General features: G+C 35.5%; 2 long non-coding RNA genes across 6 annotated transcripts in view; one reads left to right on the top strand and one right to left on the bottom strand.

Moving 5' to 3' along the window:
• Positions 1–761: 761 nt before the first annotated feature.
• The window catches only part of LOC112641080 (uncharacterized), a 70,632-nt gene continuing 63,409 nt past the window's right edge, over positions 762–7,984 (bottom strand). Inside the window, exons 1-5 of one of the 3 annotated variants that reach the window (XR_004816940.2) lie at positions 5,090–5,518; positions 2,890–2,920; positions 2,589–2,675; positions 1,466–1,577; positions 762–1,239 (exon numbers count right to left, since the gene is read on the bottom strand). This is a non-coding gene — a long non-coding RNA (uncharacterized LOC112641080). Of the gene's footprint in view, positions 1,240–1,465; positions 1,578–2,588; positions 2,676–2,889; positions 2,921–5,089; positions 5,519–7,984 lie in introns of those variants that run through there. The other 2 variants (XR_003124485.3, XR_007411625.1) reach the window with 2 other exon arrangements.
• The window catches only part of LOC112641079 (uncharacterized), a 50,318-nt gene continuing 47,687 nt past the window's right edge, over positions 5,354–7,984 (top strand). For all 3 annotated transcript variants that reach the window (XR_007411624.1, XR_004816939.2, XR_003124484.3), the window contains exon 1: positions 5,354–5,529. This is a non-coding gene — a long non-coding RNA (uncharacterized LOC112641079). The remainder of the gene's footprint in view (positions 5,530–7,984) is intronic.

Below are 7,984 nucleotides of genomic sequence, written 5' to 3'. Positions count from 1 at the left end.
ACAAAAATCAAATATGTAAAATTTGAAAATTTTAAGATTATGAAAAATAATGAAAAATAATAAGATTTATGAAAAATAATAAGATTTAGGGTTATAAAATACACATGTAAAAAGTCATTCATTTCATCCTGCGTTAAAAATTCAGAAAATATAATTGGAAAATTTTTACGCACACATCCATCTCTAGTGAATAAACTCAATCAACAAGTTTACAGAACTCTCTGTGCAAACCAAGGTTTTCAATCCTGGTACAATTGACATTTCAGATTGGGTAATTCTTTGTTGTGGGAGACTTTCCTGTACATTGTAGGGTGTTTAACACCATCCCCAGCCTTTATTCACTAGATTCCAAAAGCCTTTCCTGCCCTCCACCCTAAAGCCATGATAATGAAAACTGGTTCCAGATATTGCCAAATGCCCCGAGAAGCAAAATTGCCCCCAGTTGAGAACCACTGAGATAGCCTTATGTTATAGAAGAGCTCTGTCTTAAGTGGAGAGAATAATTTCTCTTTCTTTCAAACCAGTACTATAAAAATCTCAATTCTTTTCAGTTTTAAAGACCTTTATATAAAAAAAAATCATTAAGAAAAATAACCTAGAAGAATAAAGATACGTAGACACATAAATCATGAGAAAAGATATAATATAGCTAATAAATATATAAATAAAATTTCTAGCTCACTAATAATAAGGGCAATAAAAACATAATTGAATAATAAGAAAAAAACATTTTAATCATCAATGTTAGTAAAAGTGCTTTGACATAGATTTTCACTTTCCCTGCTGGTGGTGGTATGTATCGGTATATGCTTTTTCAACAGGCAATGTGGCAGTAATATCAAAATGTTTTTAAAATACACATCTCCTTTTACCTAGTAATTTCACTCTTGAAAATTTATCCTACAGATATATTTACATACATGCAAAAATAACTGTGAATAAGGGTATTTTGTGATGTGATATATAAAATAGCAAAAATTAGAAAGACTATTAATGTCCAAGAACAGGAGTTAGAATAATTATGAAATCACTAGTGAATATAATATTCTTCCTCTATTATTATACTGTTTAATAATATGTATTTCTTATAACAAAATATCTTTAATAATGATGATGATGTATGTGTATTTGTATGCATGAATGCAAGAGGTTAAATTTCTCAGGAAGCAGCCCCAGTAGATTCAGACACAAAAGTTGGTTGCTGGATATTTTCTTAAAGATAGTCCTTTGGAACAATATCTGTAGAACAGAGAGAGAGAGAGAGAGAGAGAGTAGTTGTAAGCAAAAGAAATCAAGCCTTGACTTATGCTCAATGCTGACTTTTTTTGACTCTCAGGGAGCTCTGGAGCTAGAATGGCCATTGAATGTCCCAAAGATGGGCCAAGCTATATCTCCGCATCAATCATTTACTGGATGTAGACTTCCACAGGAGGTAGATGACCTTGGATAAGGATGCTCTTCTCACCAGAGTGTGGTCCATGAAGGTGCTAGGTCTAGCAGCTGAGACGAATCTTTATGGAAGGGCCACCCAGGTGGTGCATCACAGCATCCATCACAAAGTATGTGTGATTCGGTCTCTGTGAGAAGAATAAAGCGACATCCTTCTTTGGTGTCCATGTTTTGAACAAATTGAAAAGTAAGATAAAAACACTTCTCAGAGTGAAGGCTAAGCATATCGTCTTTATTACAAAAGTAAATAACTTTAAGAAATGAGAAAGACCCTGCTATTGAAGAAAATGACAAGTGGGCTTTCTAATACACCAAAGTTAGGTAGAGTTCCCCATTAGTCTTCAGCATTGTTGGGCTGGGACAGATTTCCTACTGGGTGCCCACCCTAGTAAGATTTATCACATGGAGGAGCATTACTGAAAGTGTGCTCCTTTGTAGGCAACTGGGTCCCAAGGGAATGAAAAGAAGAAGGGGCTCAACGACTCCCTAGTTTCCACGTCCAAACTCACCAATCTGATTTCTCCACCTTTGCTAAAGAGTGAAAGTGTCTGGAGAGACAAAGGTGTATAGAAAGACAAAGGACCAGAGTGACTGACTTAGTCTACACTAATTGGCTTCCTCCACAGTGTAGAAAATAGCAGCAATTTAGAAATAACATTTATTTAGTAGTGGTATGCATGTGAGAAAAAAAGAATGTAGGCAAACACACCAAAAATGTTATATATGACTTATGCTGTTGAGGCAATACTAATGCCTTTTATTATTTTGGGGAGGGAAGGGGAATTTTTACAAGTGTCTTATATTGACATTTTGTTTTATTGATCTAAAAAGAATATTGCAAAAAAAATTTAAAGCCCACTTTCCTCACAATAAAATAGATTGTATACGGAGCACAGAAATGAATGAAAGATGAAGTGTGCAAAGAGGTGGGAGAAGATGAACCAAATAAATGGAGAAGAAGAGAAGAAATAATAAATAGGACAACAAGAATAGCAAATGCAGGTGGTTGAGAGATAAGTTGAAAAGATAGCGGGCAGGACACTTGTTCCTACTGAATAAAAGTGAAGTACACAGAGCCTATCAGTACAGCTACAAAAACTAGTGGATTATGTTAGAAAATTAGCTTTTTTTAAACTTACCCTTAAAAAGTAGAGGGCTTGCTCGCATGGCAGTTACTCTGGCTGCATTCCAGTTCAATAACAAAACTTTAAAAATGGCCCTTGGATCTATCAGAGATGAACCAGAGTTGAGATTAAAAATGCTCTGGACACCTAATTTTTTTTTCTCTCTCCCCCCAACCCTACAATGTAAACGTCATTGATAGGACTTGGTTTGCTGTATACACTACTATTTCCCTAGTTACTCTTACAGGATATAATAGGCCATCAGACAGTGTTTTTTAAATGATGGGAAATGAGCTAGATGTGACTGTTTACCAACCTGTGACAAAGAATCCAAATCCATCCTTGATCTGTAATTTTAAAATTATAACAGTTAAATGAACTCAAATTTTTAAAAAGTCTTTGCAAAAAAGGATTTTAGGGCAAAATGCTCATTTTGCCCCAAAATGCTTTTTTTATTAACATAGAAGATAGTGTAAAAATGGACTTTTTTGATAAAGAACACAGTCTATTTTCTATAGCAATGAAGAAAGATCAATTAAAAGTTTATGATTTCAAATAGAAAGGCGAAAACATCATTGTCATCTTTGTATGGGATGATCAGCATCAAATACATAGGTGCATAGACAAATGTCCACAACTCAAGCAATTATAACATATCAACCAAATGAAGAGCTTTCTGCCTATGCCCCTGCCATTAATCATAATGGCCATTATCTTTTACTTTATTGCTTAAATTTTATAGCCTTCTTATGAGGGAAGAATTTTATGATTTGAGCTACTCTTTGGGAATTCAGCTTATGTGCACAGTGACAAGACCAACATAAATCTACCTGATGCTTGATTGTAGTTTGAAGAGGTAGGTTTAAAGAATCCATATATTTTTTAATTTAGCATGCCTCTTCAAAACAGTCTCTGTGAAATATCGATAACATAGAAGAATGATTTTTGTTGTACATGTAGATTTTTACGTGTCTTTCTGTTATTTATCACTCACATTAAGTGCTAACTATATGCTGAGAATTCTTATAAGCACTTTTTATATATTTTGTAAATCTTCATGAAGACACTATGAAAAAAGCCATAATTCTTCCTTTTTATGGCTCTTTTTTATTGAAGTATAATTAATATGCAGTGCTTTATTAGTTTCAGGTGTACAACATATTGATTCAACAATTCTGTATATTACTAAACACTCCCCATGACGAGTGTAGTCACCATCTGTCACCATACAATGTTATTAGTATTATTGACTGTATTCCCTTTGCTCTACTTTTTATCTATGTGACATTTATTTTATAACTGGAAATCTGTACCTCTTAATCCCCTTTAATGAATTCATTTATCCATCTACCATCTAGCAACCATCAATTCTCCATATTTAAGAGTTTATTTGTTTTTTTTTATTTGTTTTTAGATTCCATGTGTAAGTGAAATCAAATGATATACATCTTTCTTGTCCTGACTTATTTTACTTAGTGTAATATCTTCTAGATCCCTATTGTCACAAATGGGAAGATCTCATTTTTTAAAAAATTTTCCGTTGTATATATACATATGTGTATGCACTATATCTTTACCCATTTCTTGGCTGATGAACATTGAGGTTGCTTCCATATGTTAGCTACGGTTAATAATGTTGTAATGAACATAAGGGTGAAGATATTCTTTTAAATTAGTGTTTTCATTTCCTTTGTGTAAATACCTAGTAGTAGAATTGCTAGATCATATATTATTTCTATTTTTTAATGTTTTGAGGAACCTCCATATAATTTCCCCACAGTGGTTACACCAATTTACATTCCCACCAACAGTGCACAATGGCTCCCTTTTCTATACACCCTTGCCAACACTTATTTCTTGTCTTTTTTGATACTAGCCATTCTGACTGGTATGGAGCAAAATCTCACTGTGGTTTGGATTTGCATTTCCCTGATGATTAGTGATCTTGAACATGTCTTCACATATCTGTCAGCCATCTGCACATCTTCTTTAGAAAAATGTCTATTCAGATCCTCTACCCATTTTAAAATTTGATTGTTTTTCCCCCTTTTAAAAGACATAAAAACTGAGGAGAAAAGGTTAATTAAGTTGCCAATGATTTGCACACTTCATCATTTATTCAGTCATTTAACAAATGTTACTAAATGCCCTTTCATAATAAGCATTATTCTGACGATTAGGAGTAAAACTGTGAATAAGCAGACAAGTTTCCCGCTTTGAAATGCTTAAATTCTTGTAACAGAAATAGGAAATAAATAAAAACACAATAAATAAAATAATTTCTGTGTGAAGAATGAACCCGTGGAATATATGCTATGAAAACATTAAATATAATGCCAAATACGGTGGTTATGGTCACAGAGTGTGACTTTAGATAGAAGATCCACCAAGGAAAGTTTGAAAAAGTGAAAGTTGAACTGAAGCTCAGTGTTGAGAAGGACCAGGCATAAGAAGATCTAGGGAAGGAGAGTTTCACCAGGGTGGAGTATGTAGAAACAGAAAGAAGTCCAGTGTACCTGGGGACTAGAGCACAAGAGATAACAACAACATAAAAGCCAAATTGATGAGGGAAACCCAAGTCTCCTGGTTCTCGAACTTGTGCTCTTATGTAATAACTGGCATTTAGGATCCTGTCAGCCTTAAGAGTGTCCCTAGCTCAGGACTAGACCACAAGAGTTCTGAGACTTAAAGCAAGGTAGCTGCTATGGCAAAGTGTGAAATCTCTTGAGAACTTTCAAGTATTCTAGAACTTGCATAAATTTCACATTCTATTCCAAATATCTCTCTCTTTGTTTTATCATGAGAATACATACTCTCCTGCCCTTAAAGATTTGAATTTCTGGGAGGATGAGCCATATTGTTTCTGAGACTCTGAGTAGAACCTCCATGGAGCACATCTGAGCACACCTGGTGTATATACAGCATGTTTTGAGAAACATGATTAGCAAAGCTCATGGTAGGCACTGAATAAACGCTTAACGAACAGATAAGTCAATTTATTCAGTTTGTTCCTCTGCTCTGAGCACATGGGGGTATCCCAGCATAACCTTAAAGGTCTTATTGGGAGGTGGCAAAGCATAGTGTTAATTATACCTATGAGTTGTATATATTAAGGTTTATCTAGGTTTGAAAGTTTGACTAGCATTTGCTCGCATGTGACCTAGAGTAGCTCATTTAAGCTTTATGTGACTAAGTTTCCTCACCTATAACAATTGGTATAATAAAGTGCTATGGTACTTTTAAAGAATGAGGATTGGATATGATAAAGTCTTCAAGAAACTTAGCATGATGCTTAGGATACTGAGCAGGTTAGGTACTGTGCAGAGACATAAAAGTCCACTCTTTTCCAACAACTAAAAAGGAGGTACTTTCAGGACATGTGGAGAAGTATCTTGACACTGAGAATGGTAAAACAGAATGGACCAACATCTGGAAGTGGTATCAGGACAGTATTCAATTGTATTGTGGTGCATTGCTGTCTGCTGCTTAGTAGGCCCTTGAACAATTATTAGATAAATATATCAGTGAATAGAGGAATGATCAGTAGGGTAGTAGGACACATGTCATTGGCCGGTAATTAGTTGATAATGTAATTTTTTATTTCATTTTATTTTATTTTATTTTATTATTTTATTTTTTTGATAATGTAATTTTTTAAATGAGTTCATTGTTTCTTGTCATTTATAAGGGATTCCCTTTCAGCCTTACATGGCATTGTTGCCAGAAATATTTTATGATCAAATATCGTAATGATATCATGTGTATTTTCATTTTAAAATCTCTCAGAACCTCTGTGATAATGAAATTATTGTCTAAAGGTACGCTGATAAACTACTCTCTGGAAAACAAAACAAAACTCTAATTGGAAGTGTTTGTAGATTTCCATGATGTCAACAGTTTCCCTAGAGCCTATTTCAGAATACCATGTGACATCACTGAATGTAGAGGTGGAACGAGACAGGAGGAATCCGCTCCTGTGAACTGGTACGATCCAGCTTCGGCAGAGTACTGTTTTATCTTAATATAAGTATTTTCTAAACTTACATAGTCAAGTGGGAGAGTGAAATTCTTGTCTCATGGATTCAAAGAATTAATCTGGTGGACAAAGGACAGTGAATAAAGTAATAGAGTTTTATTAAGTGAGGATATAGAAAAAGCTCTCAGGAGTTGGGGCGGGGGGTCCCTGACAGGTTGCCAATGGAGGCTTGTAGGGTCGGTCTTTTATTGAAAGCTAATCAGGGAATCCAAATCCTTTAACATCTCTATTGATATCACCCTTGAGTCAGAACTAGTGAGAACACCTTTATGACTTACTTCCCTTTTTAGGGTCCGGTAATTCTTTGTTGGTCACAAGTAGCTGCTACCACAAGACCCCACTTCTGACATCTAGGGCAAGATGGTCTGGTTTATTTCTTTGTCTCTGGTTTCCTTATGCTTCCACATTATGGGGATTTTTGTGAGCCTGATCCCTTGGGCCCCTACCTATCTCTCCCCACCTAGCCCTGCCGGTCCCTTACTCAATAGCTTCCTTGACCTTTTGTTTAACAGCATGCCTATTAGTAAAGTGTGGAAATGTTTTATGGGGCACCTCTTTATGAACGTCTGCCCTAGATTATAATGCTCTATTATTTTTATTTCCACAAACTTTCCTGAGTGGGCAACAAAGAGTTAAGTTTAAAGCCAATGCATATCTACATCTGGTAGACCTGGACCTCAATCCTAGCTTTGATACTTTCTAGCAGGACAGAGTTGGGACAAGCTCCTTAATCTCCCTATGGCTCACTTTCTTCTTCATTTACAAAATTAGGATCATAATACCCACTCGGCGGGTATGCTGTAGGATTTAAAAAGATTAGGCAGTGTCTGGCACATAGTAAAATGTCAATAAACGGTGACTGCCACCACCATTATCCTCATTATTCATAAAATAATAAATGGAGTGAGAAGGTTTTGAAATAATTAATCTAGGAAGGGCTGTTGAGTATCTGGTCTGGTTTCTAGTTTTTTAGTTTCTGTAGAAAAGTAATAAGTAACTAATGCAGTTGTGTCATAAGTTAAACAACAGAACATTGAGCAGCAATTTGGTGAAATAGATGGATGATATTAAGTCTTTGTCATCTGTGGAAGACGGATTATTTTAATGCACCCAATTCTTTCCCCGTTGTGGGACTTTGGAACTTTCCTATCAAGAGGCAGAGTATATTTTCTCTCTATATATTGCTGTGGCCAATGAAGTGTTAGTAGAAATGAGCTAACAGAGGCTTATAAAAGCAACGGCACACTTCTGCTCGTCCTCTTACACCTTTGCTATTGTCACTAGAAGGACGTGCCTGAGGCAGCCTGTGGCAGGTTAAGAGACACATGGAGAGGAGCCAAATTGCTCCAGCTACTTCGGCTGACAGCCAGGCAAC

The sequence above is a fragment of the Canis lupus genome, chromosome 6 (genome assembly GCF_003254725.2).
Source record: "Canis lupus dingo isolate Sandy chromosome 6, ASM325472v2, whole genome shotgun sequence".
Lineage (NCBI taxonomy): Eukaryota > Metazoa > Chordata > Mammalia > Carnivora > Canidae > Canis > Canis lupus.
The sequence above is the reverse complement of the archived record's forward strand: the minus strand, read 5'-3'. Positions and strand labels throughout refer to the sequence as shown.